At 34.9% G+C, this 14,017-nt stretch overlaps 1 protein-coding gene and 1 non-coding gene across 8 annotated transcripts in view; both read right to left on the reverse strand.

Moving 5' to 3' along the window:
- Positions 1–14,017, reverse strand: part of TMEM164 (transmembrane protein 164) — a 199,864-nt gene that overhangs the window by 87,759 nt on the left and 98,088 nt on the right. The window lies entirely within an intron of this gene.
- Positions 10,159–10,229, reverse strand: TRNAG-ACC (transfer RNA glycine (anticodon ACC)). Its single transcript has one exon. It is a non-coding gene; the product is annotated as a tRNA-Gly (tRNA).

The raw sequence follows: 14,017 nt of genomic DNA on the forward strand, positions 1-14,017 counted from the left end.
CCTGTATTAAACCTTTGGAGAAATTGCCTGTTTCCCAAAACAAGGATAACAGGGATACTATTTTACATTCCCACCAGCAATGAATGATAGCTCTGATTTCTCCACATCTTCATGAATACTTGAGATTGTCTTTTTTTTATTTTACGCATTCTAATGGGTATGAAGTGGTGTCTCATCATGGATTTGATTTGCACTTCCATAATGACTTACGATGCTAAGTATCTTTTCACATCCTTATTGGCTATCTGTATGCCTTCTTTGGAGAAATGTCCATTCAAGTCCTTTTCCCAATTTTAAATTGGGTTATTTGTGTCTTTATGGTTGAGATGAAGAGTTTCTTCATATTTTGGACACTAGACCCTTATCAGATACATGATTTACAAAAATTTTCTCCCATTCTATAGATTATCTTTTCACTTTCTTGACGGTGTCCTTTGAAGCAGAAATTTTTTTTATTTTGATAAAGTCCAATTTCTTTTATTTCTTATACTTTTGGTGTCAGAACTAAGAAACCATTGCCTAATTTGAGTTCACAAATATTTAGTCCTAGGTTTTGTTAGTATAGCTCTTATATTTAGGTCTATGATCCATTTTGAGTTAATTTTGTAGCTGTTATAAAGGTACAGGTCCAACTTCATTATTTTGCATGTGGATATCCAGGAGGCCCAGCACCTTTAGCTGAAAAGAATATTCCTTCCCCATTCGATTGTCTTGGTACCCTTGTCAAAAATCAATCAAACATGCTCCTTTTATCTACCTTATTGACAGATGAAGAAAACATATGGATTAAAAATAAATAAATAATAGGGGGGACAAATGTTAAAATAGATTTAGTAGATTGAAATGCTAGTGATCAATGAAAGGGAGGGGTAAGGGGTATGGTATGTCCGAACTTTTTCCTGTTTTCTTTTTCTTTTTTTGAATTGATGCAAATATTCTAAGAAATGATGATGATGAATATACAACTATGTGATGATTTTGTGAGTTATTGATTATATACCGAGAATGGAATGATGATATGGTAAGAATGTTTGTGTTTGTTGTTATGTTGAATTAAAAAAAAAGCAAAACAAAATGCTTATTTACATCTTTAGCCCATTTAAAAAAATATCAATCAAACATAGATACAAGGGTTTATTTCTGAACTGTCAATTCTGCTGTACTGGTATATATCTATACTTATGCCAGTGTTGTTACGTTGAATTAAAAAAAAAAGCAAAAAAAATGCTTATTCATATCTTTAGCCCATTTAAAAAAAAATCAATAAAACATAAGGGTTTATTTCTAAACTGTCAATTCTGCTTTATTGGTATATATCCAGACTTATGCCAGTACCCCACTGTCTTGATTCTGCCAACTTTGTTCTTCCCTTTCAAGATTGTTTTGGCTATTCTGGGTGCCTTGAATTTTAGGATCAGTTTTTCAATTTCGGCAAAGAAGGCAGTTGGACTTATAATAGGGATTGTGTTTAATCTGTAGATTAATTTGGGGAGCACTGCCATCTCAACAATATCAAAAATTCTGATCCAAGAACATGGATATCTTTCTACTTATTTCAGTCTTCTCTAATATCTTTCAAGGATGTTTGACAGTTTTCAGTGTACAAGTTTTGCACTTCTTTTCTTGAATTTATCCTTAAGCATGTTATTCTTTTTCTATGCCACTGTAAATGGAATTACTTTCTAAATTTCATTTTCAAATTGTTCAGGCACAAGTTTTTAAGGCACTGAAAGAAAGAACTGTTAACACAAAATGGTATATCCTTCAAAATATCCTTTAGGAATGAAGGCATAATAATGACATTGTCAGATGATGAGAAACTATGAGAATTTTTTGCCAGTAGTCCTGCTCTAAAAGAACTGCTACTGGAAATTCTCCAAACAGAAGGTAAATGATACCACTCAGAAGAATAAGAGGAATGCTAAATACCTGGATAAAAATAATAGATTATTCTTCTATTCAAGTTCTTTAAAATGTTTGATGTTTGAAGTCAAAATTATAACATTGTTTCATGGGGTCTCCAATGCCTGTAGACATAATATTCCACTTGAAGTGGTAAAATATTAATTCTAAGTAGGCTTGAGATGCTACGTTTGTATATTGTAATACAAATAAATATAGTGAAAATAATATATAAATTAAAATAAAATACTAAATAACGTTTGAATAATGCAAAGGAAGGCAGGAAAAGGGAAACAGAGGAGCAAAAAATAGAGGAAACATATAATACGGTGGACCTGAATACAAACAGATCTATAATTACACTAAATGGAAGTGACCAAATACACCAATTAAGAATCAAAGACTGTCAAATGTGTAAAAAAAAACATGACCCAACTATATGCTGTCTTTAAACTCACTTCAAATATAATGATATAGGTACATTAAAAAGTAACAGAATTGAGGATGGTGCAACAGTGGCTCAGTGGCAGAATTCTCACCTGCCATGCTGGAGATGTGGGTTCGGTTCCCTGTGCCTTCCCATGTAAAAAAAAAAGCAAAAGTAACAGAATTGAAACATATATATATAATTCAAACACTAATCAAAACTGTAGTGGCTATATTAATATCAGACAAAGGGGATTTCAGAGCCAAGAAAATTACCAGGGTAAGAGATAGTTATATAATGACAAGTGAATCAAATTCACCAAGTAAACACAGCAATCCTAAATGTCTGTACTCCTAACAACAGAGTTTCAAATAGATGAAGAAGGGTGGTACAATGTTGGCTCAGTGGCAGAATTCTCGTCTGCCATGCCAGAGACACAGGTTCGATTCCTGGAGCCTGACCATGCCAAAAAGAAAAACAAACAAACCAAAAAACTCAAATACATGAAGCAAAAACTCACAAACTAACAGGAGAAGTAGACAAACCCACAATTATATACGGAGACTTGAACAGCCTTCTTTCAGTAACTAAACTAGTAGACAGAAAATGATCAAGATTACAGAGGAACTCAACTACACGGTTCAGTTGCGTGTGTGGCTCAAGTGGCACCACCCTCCATGGGACACTATCAACCAACTGGATCTAATTTACATTAACAGAATGCTCCACCCAAAACTTCAGAATATATATTTTTTCAAATGTAAATTGAGCATTCAATATGATAGACTATACCATGAGCCATAAAACAAACAAATTCAAAATAACTGAAATTGCACAAAGTACATTCTCTGATCATAATAGAATTAAATGAGAAATCAACATCAGAAAAACAACAGGAAAATCTACAAACACTTGGAAATTAAACACATTTGTAAATAATCTAAGAACCAAAGAGGAAGTCTCAAAGGAAATTATAAAATATTTTAAACTGGACAAAAGCACAATATGACAATTCAAAATTTATGAGATGCATATACGACTAAATTCTCATATCAGAAAAAAAGGTGAAGTCAATAATGCAAGCTTCTACGTTAAGAAATCAGTAAAAGAACAAAATAAACTCAAAGCGAGCAAAAGGAGCAAAACAATAAAGTTAACAACAGAAACCAATGGAATTAAATACAGATAAACAATAGAGAAAAATCGATTAAACTATAAACTGGTTCTATGAAAAAAACAACACAATTAAACTCTAGGCAAAATGAAATGGATAAGAGAGAAGACAAATGTTACCAATACTAGGAATAAAAGGAGAAATATCTCTACAGATCCCCAGGAATTAAAATGATAATAAGGAAAGACTGTGAACTACTATACACATATAAATTTCGCTACCCAGATGAAATGCAACAATTCCTCAAAGACCACAAACTACTAAAACTCAACCAAGATGAACTAGGTAACCTGAATTAAAAAAAATAAATTTGCAGTTAAAATCTTCTGAATAAGAAACTTAAAACCTCCAGATTGTTTCTATGCCAGATAAGCCCTGACTCTTAGAAGTACTGTCTCCCAGAACATCAACGAGTTGCATTCCCCTACCCTATAACGTCAAATTGCTTTTCAACATGACGAAGTGAAAATGATCATTGCCCAAATACCCCCAAAGACTGAGAGAATGATCAAATGAGGGAGAAGGTGTAACAGAGAAGTTAGGATTTAATAAAGACTGAATCATTATATACATATATCTTTTTAGTTTCTAGTGTATTAGAATAGCCAGAAGAAAATACCTGAAATTGTGGAACTGTAACCTATACCACACTTTGAAATTTGCTCTATAAGTACTTGTTAAACTGCACTTTTGAAATTTATTACTTTTCTGTATATATATTACATTTCACAATAAAAATATTTTTTAAAATCTTCTGAATAAGAAATTTCCCAGTTCAGACGATTTCAGCAGCTAATTTTACCAAATATTTATATAACCTCATGCAGTAAATACAACAGGAGACAACATTCATCAACTCATTTTATGAGATCATTATTATCCTGACAGCGAAACCAGACAAAGACAACAAAGAGAGAGAAAGAGAGAATTACAGATCAATATCCCTTCTGAATACAAACACAAAAATCCTAAACAAATTATTAACAAGTCTAATGCAGCAATATAAAAATTGTACTTCAAGACCAAGTGGGCTCTGTCTCTGTAATGCAAAGGTGGTTCATTATTTGAAATTCAATAAATGCAATCCACCAAACTAAGTGTAAAGAATAAAAAATTCATGATCCTATTAATTGGTGCAGAAGGGGCATATCAAAATTCAGTATCTGGAGTAAAAAATATGGACAAAAAATGAACAATAGGAGGAACAAAGTTTAAAATAAATTGAGTAGATTGAAATACTAGTGGTCAATGAGAGGGAGGGGTAAGGGGTATGTATGAGTTTTTTCTTTTTATTTCTTTTTCTGGAGTAATGCAAATGTTCTAAAAAATGATCATGGTGATGAATATACAACTACGTGATGTTATTGTGAGCCACTGATTGTACACCATGTATGTAATGTTTGTATGTTTAGAATGTATATGCTTGTACAATGTTTCAATAAAAAAAATTGTACTGGTTTAAAAAAAGAATGTATGTTGCTTACAATAAAAATACAATAAAATATTAATAAAAATGGAATTTCATACCTGATACAGGGAATCTATAAAATACTACACATAAAATAATATTTAATGGTGAAAGACTTAAAACCTTTCACCTAACACTGGAAGCAAGGCAAGGATGTCCACTCTTGCCACTACTATTCAAATCATCATGGCAGTTCTACCCAGTGAAATAAAGCAATAAAAATACAATAAAAACTATAGAGACAGGAAGGGAAGAAATAAAACTGTCCCTATTTGCAAAGGACAGGATTATTTTTGAAAGGAAAAGAACAAGAAATCTACCAAAAGTCTCCTAAGCTAATATGTGAATTTAGCAAATTCACAGGATACAAGGTTAACACTAAAAAATCAATCACATTTCTTTATAACAGGATTGTACAACTGGAAAACTTAAAAGCACTCAAAAAACTGAAATACTTAGGTATAAATCTAACAAAATATGTATAGAATCTGTATGTTAAATACAGCAAAGTGCTGATATAAGAAATCAAAGACATAAATAAATACAAACACATCCCATTTTCAAGGACTGAAAGACACAACATAGGAAAGTTGTCAATTCTTGCCAAAACGATCAATAGGTAAAACATAATTCCAATTAAAATCCCAGCAGTAGGTGGTTCAGCGATAGAATGCTTACCTTCCATGCAGGAGAGCCAGGTTAGATTCCCAGACCATGTACCCACAAAAACAAACAAACAAACAAACAAAAAACCCTCCCAGCAGTATATTCCGTAGATACAGGCAAAATAATTTTAAAATTAATATGAAGGGAAAAAGAAACTAGAATAGGTAAAATAACAATGAAAAAGAAGATGAAGGAATTACATCAATTCCCCAATTACTCAATTTTATGGCTTACTAAAAAGCTACAGCAATAAAAAAGACAGTGTTGGCCAAGGATAGACACATTAATCAATGAAAACAGAATAGTGCAGAAACAAACCCACACAGATATGGCCATTTGATTTCTGACAAAGGTGCAAAAACAGTTCAATGGAGAAAGGACAGCCTTTTCCACAAATGGTGCTGAAGTTATTGGACATTTATATATAAAATAATGAAATTAACCTAAACCTCACACTTTATACAAAAGCTAAGTCATAAATCTAAATATAAAAGGTAAAGTTATAAAACTTTTACAAAAAAAAAGCATAGACATCTCTAGGACCTTCAGATAGGCAAAAAGTTCTCAGCTATGAAACCAAAAGCACAATCTATAAAATAAAAAATAAAATAAAATAAACTTCATCAAAAAATTTAAAATGTTTGCCCTGTAGCAGACACTTTTAAGAGATGAAGAAAGCTACAGAGTAGGCAAAAATACTTGCAAATTACATAACCAAAAAAGGATTTTTATCCAGAATATATAAAGATTCCTTAAGCTCAACAATAATAAAATAAACAACCCAATTAAAGAATGGCCAAAAACTTGAACAGATACTTCACCAAAAAAGAAACATGGATGGCAAAAAGGCACATGAAAAGATATTACCTAACATTAGGGAGATGCAAACTAAAATCAAAATGAGATATCACTACTCATTTCTTAAAATCATTAAAATAAAAATATTAACAATACCAATTGTTGGAGAGAATGTGGAAAAACTGAAACTAATATATTGTTGATGGAAATATAAAATATTATATACACCACTGTGGAAGACAGTTTGGCAGTTTATTATAAAGTTAAAAATTTATCATGTGGCCCAATAATCCCACTCTTGGATATTTAACCCTAGAGAAATGACAAGTATGTTAGCATGAAAATCTGTATACAGATGTTCACAGTAAGTCTATTCATAACTGCCAAAATCTAGAACCAGCCCAGACACCCTTCAATGACTGCATGAATAAACAAACTGTGGCATATATATATACACCATGGAATATCATTCAGCAATAAAAAGAAATGAATGACTAATACATGTAACCAACTTGGATAAATTCTAAAGGCATTATGCTGGGTGAACAAAGCCAGTATCAAAAGGAGACAAAATGTAGGATTTTATTTATTTGACATTCTCCAAATGACATAACTATAGTGATGGAGAAATGATCAATGGTTGCTAGGCTTTAGAGATGTGGGAGGTTGTCATTCTAAAGGGACAGTATAAAGAATTTTTTTAAATGATGGAACCATTCCACACTGATTGCTGTGGTAGTGACAGAAATCTATACTCATGTTAAAATCATAGAATGGTACACCAAAAGAAGGCCAATGCTACTGACTTGTAATTTTAAAAATTTTTAAAAATATGAGAAGCAAAGCACAGAACATCCCCAGTCTCAGCTCTTTTGTGTTTTGTAAAGTCCTGTTTCGGCTTTTATATCCATAAAATAAGGGTTTTAAAGTTTCTAAACTTTTTAAATAATTCTTTCTTGCTCTAGATTTTTTCACATTAAAAACTTTAAACATACATAAAAGTATAAAAAATAATGAGCTCCTCTGTGCTACCATCCAGCTCTAATAAATGTGCACATTACTGATCCAATTGAAGCCCTCTGTTTTTACTTCCTGAATATTCATTCATCTCTCCGAATCAGAGGTAACCACTATTCTGTAGTTAATGGGTATGTCTCCTAACAATGTTTTCATACATTTATTACATTTGTATGTGTGGTAGTTAGGTTCAGCTGTCAACTTGGCCAGGTGTGGGTGCCTAGTTCTGTTGCTCAATGACATGTGAAGCTCATCTGTTGCTGATTACATCTGCAGTCAGCTAAGAGGCGTGCCTGATGCAATGAATGTTTGATTTAATTGGCTGGTGCTTAAATGAGAGAGTTCAACGTAGCACAGCCCAAGCAGCTCAGCATATCTCATCTCAGCACTCACAGCTCAGCCCAGGCCTTTGGAGATGCAGAAAGAAATCACCCCGGGGACAGCTGTTGGAACCCAGAGGCCTGAAGAGAAGGCCAACAGAGGTCACCATGTAAGAAAGAACCTCAGATGAAAGTTAGCTACCTTTCCTCTAAAGAACTATATGTTTTTAACTAAACAGATCCTCTTTTATTAAAAGCCAATGCATCTCAGGTGTATTGCATTCTGGCAGCTATGGCAGACTAAAACAGTATGTATCCACAAACCATGTACAATGTTTTCATGTTTATCATATGTGCTGGTTTGAATCTGTTGTGTATCCCAGAAAAGCCATGTCCTTTAATCCTCATTCAATATTGCTGGGTGGCATCCTTTTTATTGTGTCCATGAAGATGTGACCCACCAATTGTGGGTGTTAACGTTTGATTAGATGGTTTCCATGGAGATGTGTCTCCACCCATTCAAGGTGGGGTTCCTTACTGGAGCCCTTTAAGAGAGAACCATTTTGGAAAAAGCTTCTGAACCCATGCAGCCAGAGACCTTTGGAGATGGAGAAGGAAAACACCCCCGGGGGAGCTTCACGAAATAAGAAACCAGGAGAGAAAGCTAGCAGACTTCCCCATGTGCCCTTCCAGCTGACAGAGAAACCCTGAACGTTGCCGGCCTTCATGAACCAAGGTATCTTTCCCTGGATGCCTTAACTTGGACATTTTTATGGCCTTGCTTTAATTTGGACATTTTCACAGTCTTAGAACTGTAAACTAGCAACTTAACAAATTCCTCTTTTGACTTTTTTTAAAAAATAAAAAACATGGGCAGGCACCGGGAATCAAACCTGGGTCTCTGGCATGGCAGGCAAGAATTCTGCCACTGAGCCACCATTGCACAACCCACAAATTCCCCTTTTTAAAAGCCATTCCATTTCTGGTATGTTGCATTCAGCAGCTTGCAAGCTAAAATATCACATTAAGTAAATGGTATCATACTATATATACATATATATGTATATCATTCTGCAAATTAAGTTTTTCACTCAATATGGCTTTTTCTAATTATCCATGTCAATATATGTAGCTCCACTTTGTCTATTTTTCACTGCTATATATTATTCAATTGTATGACTATACCACAAGTTAATTTATCTACTGTTATGTTAGTAGATATCTGGATCTACTCTGTTCCCTTCAGATAGCAATTATATTGAGATTTAGTATGTAATTTGTATCACAAAAATAATAGATCTATTTCTACCAGCCTGAAAAAAGGATCCTTCCACTCTCATCTTCTACTTCTTTAAGCTCTTGGTCTGAGAGTGGAGACTTTTTGCCCCTGTCATGAGACCCCCACAGCGCAAGTCTGTCACATGGCAGGGAATGAAGGGATGCATTTTCAGAACTCACAAACAGCTAGCAAACATGTTAACAATGACTGAATCTAGGCGGAGGTCATACAAGTGCTCCTTGTTCACACTTTTCAATGTGTTTTCAATCTTTCAGAACAAAAGTTGGAAAATAAAAAACAAGTACAGCAGCTGCCCATGCCAGAAAAAAAAAGTACAACCCGAAACTTGGACTGGTTTTGCCTGTGAGCACAAAAATAATCATACCCGACTGCAGCTAGCGGTTTCCCACTTCCTTGTTCCTGGACCAAATAGGGCTGCACAACTGCAGAGGCTCCAAGACTTTTTTTTTCCCTGTGAAGTTCAAGAAATTTGGAAGAAATCTCCATGTGGAAGATGCTCTAATGGTAAAATTATCTGAAAGCAATTTTCATTCTGAAATTCTACCTATCTGAATGAAAACAATTTTTATTCCCTGGGACCTAAATTCTAATGGTAACATACATAGATGGAAAAGCATAAAGGGAAGACAAGGATGATGTTATTATTAACATTTATTGAGTACTTAGTATATGTTAGGTATCATACTAAGAGATTTAAATAGGTCATTTCAGCTAATTCTCACAACTGCTCAGTCAATGAGTTACTATTAATAGCATTCCTTACAAAAAAAGGAAATGGAGGCTGAGACATTAAGCCTTGCTCAGGGTCAGAGAAGCACGGAAGTGGCAGAACCACAACCATAACTCAACCGAATGTCAAATATTGCACTGTTTTAAATACATTATATTATGCTCATCCAAATGATGGAATACTATGGAGCATCATGTTTAGAAGAATACTTAATACATAATAACATGAGAAAATCACAATATAATAACTTTTTTTGTATACTGTATGGTAGGGGTCACATTTCATTCTTTTTCCATATGACTATCCCATTATTGTAGCACCATTTGTTGAATTTTTATTTGTTTTTTGGGGAGAAGTGCACAGGCTGGGAATCGAACCCGGGTCCCTTGCATGGTAGGCAAGAATTCTACCACTGAACTATCCTTGCAACCCCTATATTAACTTTTCACATAGTAAGTAGTATATACAGAATAATATCAGTTTTGTTTTTTAAAAAAATGGGTATATACACACAGAACACTGGCAGAAAATTGGACCAATGCATTAATAATAATGTTAGCAGTTGTTTTTATTTTCTCCTTATTGCATTCTGTAATGTTTATTTTTCTTTCCTTCAATGAGCATAGATTGCTTTTACAAGAGGAGTGAAACATTTCTACCCCTCCATTACCCATTGCACAGCTCCTAGATACCTTAGCCAAATCTTGTCTATTATTCTGTATAGCTTTTTTTTTTTCCTGGAATTGTTTTTTTCACCAAATATATCACATAGCAGATTCCGCATTTGGCTTCCATTAAGGACTGGGAGGGCAAATTGGTCCCAATTCATCTTCTGAGTACTGCATCCATGTTTCCCTGGACAGAAGTTATCTGAATCTCAGCCTTCCTTTTACCCATAGATGTAGTATATCCACACATATTAAAAGCAGAACAGTCCAGGAGGAAGAAACAAAATGAAAGCAGTCTTGCTCTGGAAACCTTCAGAGAGTACTTTTGGGAGAGGATTTTGGGTGATGAAAGTATTGAATCAGGAAATCTAGTCCAAGATTGTAGAAGTGAGCAAAACTGAATATATGTATGCAGGAAGGAGGCAGCTAGAAAGGGAAAGGACTATGAGCAACATAAAAGCTTCTTCCCTCTTTGAAGCATGTATAAAAGCAATGCAGCAACTTGTCAGTGAGATGTTTTTTGGCTCCAACGAAGACAGACAGCTCAGCAGCATGCCACATAAAAAAAGGAAATTATCCCCCAGTATCATTGCTTACTATGGATTTTCTAGGTTCAGGATCTCTTTCTCTCTTAAATCTGTAGCATTTGTATGCAGGGTTTTCTCTCCCTTGCTAAAAACTGAGTAATGCAAGGGCTGCTCAGGTGAGAGGTAGCCTCCTAAATATGTTTTTGAGTCCAATGCTAGGCCAAAAAGCAGCCATCTCCAAAGTGAAGGTGTTAAAACGCTGCTCATTTTTAATTTCAAATGCCCCCAACAACAACTCTCAGTGCACAAATTCTCAGGTTCCAGAGCTGCTGATCTTATGAGCACTGAGAAAGGAAGTGTTCAGACAGTTAAACCATTCCAAGACATCGAGTCAAAACAGATCCAACCTGAGCACATCTCATGACATCAGGGAAGTCCTGGAGATCTAAGAATCTCTGGAGAAAGGCATGCTGTTGAAACACCTGAGAGTATAAGAATAGGATCTTAAAAGAGAGAAGGCCACCGGGCTACTGAGCTCTCGTAATATCATGTGGCCCAAAGACCAACAGGGAATCAATCTCACAATGCCAAGATCACATGTCAGGCTGTCCCAGTTCCCCTCTCCCATCCCCATTGCTTCCCTTACCTACCTTGGCCTGCACCCGGCTTAGAGTCCTCTCTCCCTCTAGCAATGCACCAACTGCTCTCTGCAGCACAGATGAAATTTCATCTGCTCTACTTCAAACGCCACTCCAGACTCAGTCAGCAGATACCAATGTCCTAATAGTCACCAATTGAACTATAGGCAAGATGGACGGACTGGCTGGATTTTATGTTGCATCTGATATAAATACTCTAACAGCTGCAGAGGATTTCTAAGACTCAGGAGAAGTAAAAAAAAAAATCCCTGCTCTAATTCTTAGGACAAAAAGTGGGAATAAGAACTCGGTGTATCTTCATCCCTAAAGACCACGGGATGCTATTATCAGAATGAATTCTATCCTTTGAGGACCTAGGACCTCACCCTTTACCCACTACGGTATTCCTTTTAAATACCGGAGAATCTGTCCCACTACCTTCTAGCTTATTAGCAGGATCACTGTCCTGTTGAAAATATGCAATTTCCTACATATGCACAAAAACCAAACATATGCACATGCACACTCTCTCTCTCTCTTTCTGTTGCTAGATCTAATTCCTCTAAACCTGAGGTCAGCAAACTAAGGCCCTCCTGCTTTTGTAAATAAAGTTTCATTGGAATACAGCCACACTCATTTACATATTATCTACACTGTTTTCATACTACAATGGCAGGTAAGTAATTACAACAGAAATCATATGGCCTGCAAAGCCAAAAATATTGACTATCTGGACCTTTACGGAAAAGGTTTGCTGATGCCTGCTCTAAACTAAAATACACACTGGGCTTTTAGTTTCAAGTGGCACCTACCTACCAGGTATTAACACAGCTTCTCCAACTTCCCACTAAAACATGTATGAAAATACACAAAAAGATCAAACTCCCCAAATCACTGAAAACTTAGACTGATGATCATCCTATTACCAAAATTTGGGAGAAATCTCTATTTACAATAAGACTGACTCTGAAATGAGAAGATAATTTCTGGCCAATCCATACATGGCTTCACTTCATGAAACAGTGGTCTCACAAACCTGAAAGATGATAGGAAGACACAGAGTCCTTCTCCCACTATCAACCTCATAGCTTAGGAATCCAGACTCCATTTTGTAACCAGCACACTAGGAAGTCATTCTTCAACTACATGCCTACTGTTGGCAGAGGAAATCAACAGTCCACCCCATTCCCAGACTGGTCTACATTCATTTAGAGGTACCAACTCCCCAAAGTCAACAGGACAGAAGTGGAATTGGGGATGCTACACTGCATACCAAGAGTGGTAGTCTTCATAAGTAAAACTCAGGTGTTAATGCATGTAGGAGCTTGTAATTTTTCACTTACTTTATCTGCTCAGAGTGTCAGAGAATCTAGTAATAGGGGAAACTGGCAGACACTGTTTTACACTGGGAAATGGCCTAAAAGGTATAGGCCTCAACCTGCCTACAAACTGTCCCACCAAAGAAAACTTGAATTGAGCCAAAGGCAATCCATATACCCTGTCTTTGATAAATAATAGATACTTCTTTGAATATGCAAAAGCGTACAAAAAACAAGCATTTTTCCTATGACAACTTCTGGCAGCACAAAGGAAATGCATATTATTCTGAAAACAAAATGTCTGAATTTATTATATGAATCAAAAGATATATTTTAGAAAAGTAATCATATCCTGAATAGAATGAAAGGCAACAAAGATTCTAAAGAACAGGTATAGAAATCCAATAAAATAAAAGGAAATAAAAAATTTACAGAGAAATTAACATTGGAAAGGCAGAATTAAAATTCACATTGGAATTTGCAGAAAAGCAAAATGCATCAAATTCATGGTATGTAAGCCAAATCTGAGTCTCTCCAAGCAGAAGAAGAGGACAATTTAACTCAGAAATCCAACACAAGTTGATATTAGGAAATCTATTAATAAAACATATCAAGCGGGTAGGCCAAAGGAGAAAACATAAATGAACTTCCCCAAAAGCATTAGCTAAATTCAATAATCATTAGTCTTTAAAAAGACTGGATAATTTAAGAATAAGAAAATTCCCTACCATTACAAAGAACATGTAACAAAGCAAGAGCCAACATCAAGAGTCAATAGTAAAACAGCAGAGACACTCTCATTAAAATCAGAAGAAAGGTAAGGATTCCTGCTAATTCCACTATTCTTTAACATTGTCCTGGAAGTTCTAGGCAATACAATCAGGCTTAAAAAAGATAAAGGAAAAAAAAAGTTTTGCTCTTTGAAAGGAGATAAAGTTATCATATAGGAGTTAATCTGATTAATATCCAAAATAATCCAAATGTAAAAGATTAAAAACTATTAGAAATAAGAGTTAAGCATGGTGGCCAATTATAAAATTACTAATCAAAATCTTTCCTATGT

The sequence above is a fragment of the Tamandua tetradactyla genome, chromosome X (assembly GCF_023851605.1).
Source record: "Tamandua tetradactyla isolate mTamTet1 chromosome X, mTamTet1.pri, whole genome shotgun sequence".
NCBI lineage: Eukaryota > Metazoa > Chordata > Mammalia > Pilosa > Myrmecophagidae > Tamandua > Tamandua tetradactyla.